Source organism: Vigna umbellata, chromosome 5 (genome assembly GCF_029865625.1).
Source record: "Vigna umbellata cultivar VRB3 chromosome 5, Vumbellata_1.0, whole genome shotgun sequence".
In the NCBI taxonomy this organism is placed as follows: Eukaryota; Viridiplantae; Streptophyta; class Magnoliopsida; order Fabales; family Fabaceae; genus Vigna; species Vigna umbellata.
The window spans coordinates 38,501,362-38,513,590 of record NC_142169.1 but is presented as its reverse complement, the minus strand read 5'-3'; the positions used below and the strand labels follow the sequence as shown (position 1 = coordinate 38,513,590).

The 12,229-nt window shown below is 34.0% G+C and overlaps 1 long non-coding RNA gene across 2 annotated transcripts; it reads left to right on the top strand.

Annotated features, from left to right (window-relative positions):
• The first annotated feature begins 8,426 nt into the window (after positions 1–8,426).
• LOC148198306 (uncharacterized) lies at positions 8,427–12,229 on the top strand. 2 transcript variants are annotated; one of them, XR_015786562.1, is made up of 7 exons: positions 8,427–8,914; positions 9,511–9,588; positions 9,759–9,828; positions 9,978–10,199; positions 10,346–10,508; positions 11,533–11,609; positions 11,742–12,229. It is a non-coding gene; the product is annotated as an uncharacterized LOC148198306 (long non-coding RNA). The 2 variants fall into 2 exon arrangements; XR_015786561.1 differs by having other exon boundaries at positions 8,428–8,914; positions 9,540–9,588.

The following is a 12,229-nucleotide window of genomic DNA, read 5'->3' as shown; positions in this document are numbered from 1 at the left end:
AAGATGAATAGAAATCATGGAAGGCCAAAATGGCTGCCCCTGTTTTGAGGGTGACTTTATAAATTCTGGGTCCAATTAGAGTCATACAAAATTGAGATAACTGCCCCGGTTTCAATAGGATGGATAAATCAAGCTCATGAGAGGCCCACAAAGGTTGCCCAGCTGGGTGAATGGATTGATGAACGTCAGGATGAATGAGGCCCAACAGGGTTGCCCCTCGTCTGAGGATGGGTTTGGAAAGGATTGAACAAAAGGATGCCCTTAAATGACCTTTCTTTTTAGCCAGTTATCAAGAAAATCCCCTCTTCCTAAGACATTTTGTTTCTTCATTTTTATTTTCTCTTTTTTTACAACTATATTGCAAGTCATTTCAACTTATCACACAATTAATCTTTATGAAAATTAAAGAAATCATCATTCAATCAGTGTGGGCTTTTATTCAGCTTGTAATGATGCTGTGGGCTGAAGGGTATTCAAACAACGGATAAGGCCCAAACAAATGTTTTCAGGTTATTATTTTTTGAAACAAGAGTTACCATTTTGGTCCTGAATTTGCTATTTGTCAACCTCCTCAATGCTTTTCTCTTCTTAAGATCACCGCTCAGCGTTTCTTCTTTCTATTTGCTCTTCTTGATGAACTTTCTTTCTTTGATCACTAAGTGTCTTTTGTTCGCATCCTGAGTCGACTTCTATTGTAATGGTAACTCTTACTCGGGTAAATTTGAAAAAGAATTATTTCTTGGCTCAAATGGGAATCAATGGATATATTTTTTTTGTTTCTTTTTGGATGAAGGAAAATGGCCACACATCATCTTGAACTCTGGTCACTTTATTTTCGAAAGATTAACTCTATGACAAATCAATTGACTTCAGCACGAGTTGTTTTTCTTTTTATTTTCTTTTTGAAACTCTTTTTTTTTTCTTTGTCTTTGAAGGATTCAGGGATCACCTAACTGACAAAATTATGGATAGGCACATTTGCCCCAAAATATAATTTTGTTCATCTTGGGCAATGATCGGGGTCAATCCTTTTGTACAATGAAGGCCGGAGGATGGATGTTTTCAAACAAAAGCTCAACTAAGGCTAACAGGTAGATGTTTACAAACAAAGGTTCAATTAAGGCTGAGTATGAGGGATGGATGTTTACAAACAAAGGTTGAATGAAGTCTGACGGGTAGATGTTTACAAATAAAGATTCAATGAAGGCTGATGATGGATATTACTAAGGAATGAGTATTCTCAAGCAATGCACACACTGAGGTTCAAATGGCAAATGTGACCCAATTATCTGACCCAACAAAGAATGACATCCATTTTCTTTTTATTCTTAGAATAACATAAACTTGATGACTTACCTCGAAAACAATTGACTCAATTATCTTTTTGAATTTTTCAAATTTGTGTTCTCTTTTTTTTTTTTATGAATACAGAAATTTAATGATGAAACTAACTGAAATAAATCTTTTTGAATTTTCAAAATTGTGCATCATTCTTTTATGAAGAAATCATGCGAATCATTCAAACATATTTTTTTGTATTTTTTCACTTGGGCTATCCTTTTTTTTTTTTTGAATGGAAATATGCATCATGAAACGAAAACTGATGCACTTATTGAAAGAAATATTTTTGTATTTTTCACACTTATATTCCTCTTTATTTAATGAATGAAAGATATGCTGAGGGAAAATTATGCAATTCACTGAAAGAAATCTTTTTGTATTTTCAAACTTATGCTGCATTTTATTTTATGAATGAAAAATGTGTTAATGAGGAAAAATTATGCAGTTTATTGAAGGAAATATTTTTGTATATTTTTTTTAATAGAGAACGAGAAATGGACTTAATGAGCTTAGAATTGGACTTTTCTTTTTGACACGGGAAAAATCCAAATCGGATTGGACCTAAAGAGAATTGACATAGAAGGAAGTTGGACTTACCAGGCACATTGACCCAATGGATCAGATGACCTGAGCCGTGAAAGCTTGACACAAGAAAATGACAAAGAAAATATTTTTTCATTTTTCATATTTTATGGTACAAGCTAAAAGAAATTCATATATTTTTTTTTAGAGGATTTCAGAAAATTGAATTAGAGAAGATTTCACAACACTCTCTCGACCCAATGGGACCAAAAACTATTCTTCTTATGTTCATAACAAAATCTTGAACACGGTCTGAATTCCTCTATTTTTAATTTTAGCAATTATGAATTTGACAACACAAAACAAACAGAGACAAGCGTTGCCTTCTATTTTTTAGGATTTCAGATGTACTGACTCAAGAGAAACCACATATGCCAACTGGGCCTAATGGACTCGCAAACTGTTCATCTTTAATTCTTAATTTTTTTGACAACAAATTCCAAGAAAATCATGCATGATAATTTGGAAGACTGTACTGAAAACACATTGTTAACAATTTGTATCTTCCACAATTATGCTGCTTTTTTATTTGACAAATATATTACTGAAGGAAAATTATGCAATTTACTGAAAGAAATCTTTTTGTATTTTTTGACAGAGAAGGACAATTGGACTCAATGGGCTCCGAACCAATCTTTTCTCTTTTTTTTTGTTTTTTTGTTTTTTACTTTCCGACACGGGAAAATCCAGATCGGATCGGACCTGAGGAGAAGTAAAATAGAAGGAAGTTGGACTTACCTGGCACATTGACCCAATGGATCAGATGACCTGAGCCGTGTGAACTTGACACAAGAAGATGACAAAGAAAACATTTTTTTCATTTTTCATAGTTTATGGAACAAGCTAAAAGAAATTCATTTTTTTCATTTTTTGTTATGAGAGGATTTCACAAGATTGAACTAAAGAAAATTTTGCAACACTCAATGGGCCCAACACTATTCTTTTTACAACCATGACAAAATCTTCAGACAAGGGTCTGAGTTCACATAAAAGGAAAGGGAAATTATGAATTGAAAACACAAAATCTACATAAACATGTATTTTTTATTTTTCAGAAATTCAGATGCACTGGTTCAAGAGAAACCACATATGACAACGGGGCCTAATGGGCTCAAAAACTGTTCATCTTTCATTCTCAGATTTTTTATTTTTTTGAGGTTTTGATTGGCTTTTATTTTACAGGACTACAAAGAAAAATGGGTCAAACTTTGACCTGAAGCAAATCGAACCAAATGCAAGGCAGTCTCAGCTTAACGGGCCGGACGAACCCAAATGTGAGTACGACACAAGGAATTGAAAATATTTTTATTTTTTTGTTTTAAAGTGAAGTCTGACATTATGTGAAAATTATGAAACATGATGAGGGAAATATTTTTTATTTTATTTTATTTATTTATTTGAGAAAACAAAACTAAGGAAAACATTACACTGAAAATGGGCCCAGATGGGCTCAACGATAACTATTCCTACTATCACACTGAAAAAATTGAAATCTAACTTGAATTCTTTTTTTTTTTGACAAATCTCAGAATGATACATCATTCAACAGCAAGAATGTGAAAACAAAATATTTTTGACATATTTTCAAAAGAAGTAGACTCGAGAGAAAACCGCGAAGGCCATTGGGCCTAATGGGCTCGAGCACTGTTCCCTTTTTTCAATATTTTTTTATTTTTAGATTTATTCAAAATGTAGAAGAAGAAGGAATAAAATCAAACAAAATGATGTGATGTGAAATTACAAACATGCCAAAATAATTCTTCACTCAAATTTATATTTTAGAAGAATTGGGTTCAAAGAAGGCTAACATGACAATGAGGCCCAATGAACCTGAAAAATGTCCTTTATCATGCAAATGAAAAACAATTTTGAACACTTCAAATTTTACATCACTCCATTTATTATTTTTGAAAATTTTCTATTTATCACATTTTTTTATATTTTGTTTTATTATTTTTTTGGTGAAATCGGATCATCTAAGAAGTCTTGTATTGGGCCGGATTGACCCAACAAAACCCTACTCGTTTTCAGATTTTCAATTTTCTTTTTTTATTTTTGAATTCAGAAAGACCGGGACTGTGACATCAGACGGTGGCAACGACCAAAACTGTGGCTACAGTGGAAAATTTGGCTACAAATCGAGCGCTCCTCCGCGTCGGCCAGCATTTTAGTCTAATCACTCTCTCTCTTGCTCTCCCTTTCTCTCTCTATCCCTCTCTTGAGCGTCCAGAGCGTCTGGATTCCGTGAGGAGCCTTTGTCCCTGCGCCATTCGCAAGCATCGAAGTCCTGCGAGGATCTTCTCTCTGTCTGCATTCTGCTTCTGGGTAAGTCCTCGACCCTCTAGATCTTCCTTTTCTTCTTTCTTTTCTGTTTTCTTTTTCCTTCCCTCTTTTAAGCTCTCCGCTCTTCTTTATGCTTTCTCTCTTTTTCTTTCCTTCTTCCCTTTAAACTTTTCCGTGTTTCCCTTTCCTTATTCCCTTTTAAGCTTTCCGTTCCTTCTTTCTTTTCTTCCTTCTCTTGACGCTTTCTGTGTTTTTCTTTCCCCCTTTTTTTTCTTCTTCTTTCCGTTATGCTGTTTGGTTTTTCTGTCCTTCTTCCCATTTGTTTTTTATTTCTTTCCTTTATGCTTTCTGGTTTTTTTTCTTTTTCCCTTTTTTGCTTTCTCCGCCTTTCTTTTTATGCTTTATGTTCTTCTTTCCTTTTATGCTTTACTTTTTTTTTATGCCTTTCATTTTTTCTTTTTTTTTTATTTATTTTTTTCTGCTTGTTCTCTTTCCCTCTCCCTTTTCCTGCTTTCTTTTCTTTTCTGTATTCTTCTCCTTTTAAATTTTTTTCATTTTTCTGAACTTAAAACACAACTGTCTTAAAACTTAAGGGGTATATCGGCTGGAAACCAAACGTTAATCTCCCTTCATTTGAAGGTATGGCAGAGACAATCGGGTAGAACAACGCCACGTACCCCACTTAAAACTAAATAACCACAGAAACTTAATTTACATGAACAACATGGACAAGGAAAACTGGACATAGATCCGTTTAGGACCCTTTTGCAAGGACCGTGAAACAGATCTGAGACTAGACACTGAAACATCAAAGGAAACAAAAACAAATAAAGAAAACACTGAACTAGGAATCTAATATATTTTTTTTTATGTTATGCTATTTGTTTTGTTTTTGTTCTTTTTATTTTATTTTTTATTTTTTTATTTTTTTATTATTATTATTATTTTTTAATTTTATGTTTTAGAATACTTCGAGAGGAAGGAAAAAAGAAATAGAAATAGAGAGATCCACCTGTCAACGGTGGCGTCCTACTGATGATCAGATTAAGATGATGACCAACATATACAATTATGGGGTCACACACCCAAGCAGAGCCCAAGTCTTCGAGATCGCGTCTTGACTAAGGACTTTCGAAGAAGCCGGCGAATATAACGTGCAATGCTGGTTTAACAACCATGGCAATCGGGTCAGGCGCATGCAAGCAGAGATAGACCCCACTGGCACTATCTTTTCTTTGCTGCCGCGATACATGTATGGTAAGAACTCTGATCATATCTCTATTTTTATTGAATTTTTCTCTTCCTCTTCTATTATTAACATACAAATTTTTGTTGAAAGAATATGACTGGGTAGTTATGAGGGCACCGAGGCTGCTGGATCTGTTCCCCATTCCGATCATCATCGACGACAAAAGAGATGAACGACAAATCCCTCCACCTATGCCTCCTGCATTCCGTACCAAAGCTCTCGACGGAGCTTACCTTAAGATCGCCACCCAGTAACCACTTTCCATTTTAAAGTTTTATATTTTTAGTTTTTTTTTTATGTTTTTGTTGGCTGAGTGTGGCCAGAACTTAATTTTTTTTTTTTATGTTTTTAATTTTTTTTTCTGTCAATGAATAGTCTCTTTAAGGAGACTGCAATTGTAATAATTTTTATGTTGTTTTTTTTATTTTTTTTGTTTTTTTTATTGGACTGTAACCTTAACGATCATTATTGATCGACTCTGCACATCTTTATTTTCATTATGTTTATGTTTATTTTTTTTATGTTTTTTTTCTTTTTATATCTTTCTGTTGAACAATAGTCTCCTCAAGGAGACTGCAATTGTAATTTTTTTTTTATGTTTTTTTTTATTATCACAATTTTAAGACCGTTTCAGTGTATTTGGTTTTTCAATAAGTGTATCTTCTTTCCTCTGTCCATTATTATAAATTTTGCTATGATAAATGAAACGGATTAAAAATCATGTCTTTCCTTAATTTATTCATGATGAACAAAATTTCCAAACGATCAATTGTATGAAGAAATGGACTCAAAAGAAAAATAATTTATACTTATTTACACCGAAAGAAAATAAGGAAAACTTGACTCCGAGTAAAAAAATAGGATCTGAAGTGAAAATTATGAATTTTTTTTTTTTGAAAATGAAACAATGAAGAAAAGGGAAGAGAGAACCAATGAACTCGTAAAATAAATTTGAACAAATGAATTTTGATGACACCCCTTTTTTATTTTAAATCCCTTTTTTTTAATGAGTTAAAATTTTGGCATAATACCCAATTTTGTCCCCACTTTGGTTCGGAAATCTCAAGTTAGTCCCTTTATAGAAAAGTGAGTTGAATGGATCCTTACTTGTAATTAATTGACTCTAATGAGTCCCTTCCGTTAAATAGAAGGAAACGGAGTTAGTGGACTGATGATGTGGCAGTTGTCTTTGGTGAGGTGTCAATACGCAATTGTTTGCGTGCTTACGTGGTGTTAGGGTTCCCCACCAGCAGGAGTTGACCTTCTGGTGTTATTTTGACCACCTCCAGCAGCAAATACAACATCAAACAGATCAGCAAAATTCACAATCCAGTGAACAACATAGCTACAAGCTAGAAAATAGACCAAAAAAGGGGCATTCAGTCACTATCTGAGGAGAAAATTGTGGTAAGAAAACTTACTTCCAGTAGAGGACCATGGATTAGGAAGTGGGTTCGTATTGGGTACAGGGGAAGTTGCTTCAGAATTAGCAGTGGAGGGATTAGTTGATTGGTTCCTAGCCGCTGCACCGTCATTTCCGGCATTACCAGCCATTGTCGTGGCATTTAAAAATGGTTCTTGAAGTAATCGATGGTTCAGAAAAAAAAATGAATGAGTAAAAAGAGAGGGGAAAATGTTCGGTGGTGATGCTGGAGATGAAAGAACCCTTCTTAGAAGAGGGAAAGAAAAAAAGGGAGTGGTGGCGTCGGTGGAGAAGCAAGCTCCGGCGAGGGCAGCGGTGAATCTGGGCCGCGAGCGGAGAGAGAAGAAGCGTCGCAGCCATCTGGGTCCTGGTGACGTGCGGCGGCGTGGGATCCGTCCGCGGTGGCTGAATCGAGGCACGGCAAGGATGGATTCGGAGCAGATCTGGGGCGTACGTGAAAAGCGAGGTCCTCCCTCGCACGCGAGAAGGAGGGGCTGGAGCGGCGTCCGACGATGGCCGTCCGTGGGTGTCGGAGATGGCATCGATGCCGGTTGGAATGCGGTGGCCATTTTTGGTTGGGAGGCCAGCGAACTGCAGGGAGAAGAAAGAGACTCTGGGTCTCATCCCGTTGGAATGGCGCGGAGAGAAGAGGAGAACCTGAAGCTTTCTGAACCACGTAAGCACGCAAACAATTGCGTATTGACACCTCACCAAAGACAACTGCCACATCACCAGTCCACTAACTCCGTTTCCTTCTATTTAACGGAAGGGACTCATTAGAGTCAATTAATTACAAGTAAGGATTCATTCAACTCACTTCTCTACAAAAGGACTAACTTGAGATTTCCGAATCAAAGTGGGGACAAAATTGGGTATTATGCCTAAAATTTTTTTTAATTTATAAATATATGTACATGTGAGAACAAATAATTTTATGTGGAATAAAACATTGCACGTTAAAATTTTTTTTTGTTTTTTTTTTGGAAGATAACAACAATTTTATTTGTATGAATTCAAATATGATATTCGCAACAATGATCCCCAAAATATGTACAAATTCTTTTATGATTTTTCACGCCCAAAAATTATTTTTTTTTTTTTGAAAAAAAAAAATATATATATATATATATATATAAATTTTTTTTATTGATTCCAAAATAAATTATGAGTTCAAATTTTATTTATTTATATTATTTTTTCTTTTTTTTATTATATATTTTTTTCAGAAGAAACTCGACATTTTCACCAGTGGAAAATATACTTTTTATAGCTATTTTTTATACCTTTTAAAATTGATCAGCTATAAAAAGTGGTGTAGTGGCAGTTTTGTAGATATAAGAAACTTTTTTACACCGGTTATAATAAAAATAGGTATAAAAAGTAGTACGGTGGCATTATAATAAAAAAATACAAATATTTTATACCGATTATGATTGAAATAGGTATAATTTTTTTTTTATTTTTATCCCTCTTAACCTAATAGCCGGTGTAGATTATTGTTTTACACTGGTTAATATTATAACTGGTATGAATTTTTTTTTATCAATATTTTTCTCTTTTCTATTATGCAATTTCTTTCTCCTTCTCATTCTTAGTGCTTCGTTCTCCTCTCTTATCCTTCGTTTCAGTATCCATTGTAGCCACCTAGCCTCGATCCGCAACATCTCCTGCGTCCACGACGGTGACCTCAACCCTAGCCTCGCTCCTCTCTTACCTCAGCCAAGTAACGGTGGCGGCGAATTCAAAAACGAAGAAGAAAGAACTCTTGTCTCGGTGTGCAGCGCCGAATCCATGGCAAGGCTGACGGAGATGGCGACGTTCTGAGTCCCGTTCTGTACCGCAAAGTTGCGCGGATTTGTGAAGTTCCACAACCTCGTTAAGATTTCGCGGCCAAACAAGAATAATAAGAGGAAGGAGGGAATGGAAGTGGAAGACGGTAGGCCGTGGGGCATAACGATTTCCGTGGTTGAGGTACAAAGACCAGTGGAACAAAGACGAACAACTAACAACCACGGCAGCAGATGTTCTCTCTTGAGGTACAAAAAATGTTCCTGTTTTGCTCTTAGACTCTAATTTGGACTGCAATTGTGTTAGTTATATGGGTAAGTTGTCTTTGTTTGTGTGCTAAACCAAGAAGCTGAACATAGAAATGAAAATTCTCGTGGAGAATTGAAAGAGATAAAGTCACGAAAATTTTGAGTCTATTACAGGTGTTTGAGATGACAGAGGATTATTTTAGGGTTTTATATGTTGGATTTTGAGTCTATTACAGGTGTTTAACTTTTCATGTGCTATATTATTTTTAATGATTTTGTTGACTCCAGTCTTTGAGGTTGATTTTAAGCCTCTAAAAGTTTTTTTGTTGAGAAAGAAAGCATGTATTTTACATCAATATTTCCAATATGGTAAATGTTTTCTTTCCAATCATGAAATTCACACTGCTTGTTAGAATTATAGTCGACAATGTACATATACATGTACCAAAGAATCATGGAGTGTTTGTGGTATGATGATATGGGGATTCTTTTTTCTTACATGTATTGGGTTAGGGATCACTTATAACACAAATCTGCATCAATTTTAAAGTACCAAAGCTTATCAATTTTAAGCTGACTATTGACTTTTCTTCTAGGATATTACTTCTAGCTCTTTTGATTGCAGAATTGGCTTTCTTATGGAGATCTCATCTATCAGAGAATTAGCTGATATGGTAAGAATTATGACTATCTCTTGTAAATAATGATATTTGAATCTAGGGTAACTTTTTGAGTATGAGAAACAGAGCCAAGTGTATGTAACACACGTCCAGTACTTATTTTTGCTTCTTGCTTCTGATTGATCTATATTGGATAGTCTATAATACTATGGCTCAATCTTCAGACATGCTGAAGCAAGTAAATGAGTTTGCTGCAAAGGGTCTCAGTCCTCCAAGAAAGAATGGATTTGCCAGGTACTATTTCTTTTGAAAACAAGTTAATTTAATTTGTCAAGTCTTCCTCTTAAGTTCTCAAAAATATTTGATCTTTGAGGTACTGATGCATAGAAGATATGATGGATAACATATGTTTTCCTGGCTGCTTTTAAAACTGTATTTCCCAGGGCATCCTCCATGTCACCAAATGCAAGAATGACCAGAATAGCTTCACTTGAGAACATGCTGAGTATATAATCTAATTCACTTGTTGCAATACCTTCTAAACTTTCTAAGGCAGAAGAACGAGAAAGAGCCATCTCTAATCGTGGACGCTGGAATCAATTGCGTTCATTGGAAGAAGCGAAGAATTTGCTTCAATATATGTTTAATTCTGCTGCACATGCTAGGTCCTTTGACCTATACCTTTTCTCTCTATAATTAATTATATTTTTTTCTTCAATTCTCTATAAATAAGATAACTAAACAATTTTCTAATTGAACAAATCACAATTGTGATATTGTATACTGTTATGAATTTGTGTGTTGACAATAGGTGCCAACTCTGGGAGAAGGACATGGAGATAAGGGAAATGAAAGATCAAATAAAAGAACTTGTTGGTCTCTTACGCCAAAGTGAGATGAAGAGAAAAGAAGTTGAGAAGGAACTAAAAGTGAGAGAACAAGCTAATGGAAGCACACTGGCTACACCACCTTCCGTAAGAATACTGTTACTTACATTTACTAAAAACTTTAATTAATAAGATTGGAACTCAACTTACTTCCTCATAAGGTAATTTCTTCTTTTTGATGGACGTATGCAGCGCCTCAATTTTGTTATATTTGGTATAGCTAGTTATAGATTCCAAGTACCATAGTTAAAGATTCTAAAGTAAAAAGTTTATCCTAATTATTTAGTTAAAAGTTTTGAAATTTTGACAGGAAATTTTATTTGGTCCAGAGGGATATTGAAAAAGGAAAATTAATTACTGCATTAAGCTTTTGCAAGCCAATCAAAATTTATATATTTTTTATCAAACACCAGACATGCCATCAATCTAATTTATATAATAAAAAATTGATATCCCTTGTAATTCAAAATAGTAAAACCATGAATTTTATTCTTTAATTTATGTTAAATGTAAGAATCTGCCTCATATTTAAATTTTCATCCGTTATATTATGATTTAACCCATTACATAATTGTTGAGTTGTCTGCTACACTGGCTACACCTTCGGTAAAAGTATATATAACTAATTGTTGAGTTGTCTGCTAACTAAGCCTATAATTAAGGAACAGAGGTACTTGAACTCCTACACTTTTGTGCTTAGTTATAATTCTTTGTTTTCTTTCGTTTTTTCTCTAACGAACTTCTTTATCAACATTTTAAGAGAGAGAAATAAGAAAAATAGCTAAAATTAACTTTTTTTTACAAATTAAATTTATTTTATTTATAAATTAATTTTTAAAACATTTTTTCATATAAATTAGACTTGCTTCTTTTTCTCATCACTTTTTTTTTTGTATCTTAGAAGTATTTATGGATCAAATAGTAAAAAAGTTATCTTTGTAATATTGTGGAGCTTTGTGCAATAAGTTTTATCAAAACTCATGGATTTTATTAAAGTTTTAGAGAAAATCTCTACAGGGAAAATTTATTCATGTAATAATAATAGATCATATATTCTAACTGTTATTTTGTTCCCCTTGACGTGCTCATGAATTTCTTGGCTTTCATGTAGGTTATGCAGAGAATGATATACGTGCTGAATTTTTGTATGATTATAGAAGAAAAGAGTTAGGCTTTGCCACATATCAGGTGATATGTTTTAGGATCAGTCCTATTCATGTGGCTCAGTATTTTTCGAACCACAAGAATTATCTTAGACACATTATTATCCAAAAAAGTTTAGTATGGTATTGATCTGACATCCATCGTTTCTTTCAACAGAGTAATATAATTGGTTGTTGAAGTAATGTATATGCCTGCCAGTCTTCAATAATGTTGTCCAAATCTTGGAAATTTTGCCATAATTTTTCACATATGGATGATCTTGGAGGTATGTTGCAATGTAATGTTTGGACAAAGGTACCCAAATAATGAAAAATGAAGATGTCGCTTGCTTGAAGACAATCGTAGATTCTAGACAGACAAACTATCTTGGAAAATAGTCTGTTCATACTAACAGTACAAGTACAAGACACAAAAGAAAGAATTTTTTGTCAAGTCTTGGGAAGCTTATTGTGTATGTTATTCTTTATTGCAAGCTCTTACGGTCCTATGGTGTTTAAGAAAATTGATTTTTGTATATAGGTTCTATGTTGTAGCATTTTTCACATAACAGGAGGAAATTCCTGTGTAGTTTTTTAGTTCTCTAGTACTGGACGTGTGTTATTTTATTATTTAGTAGTTTATGATATGTTTTCTTAGTTATTTAA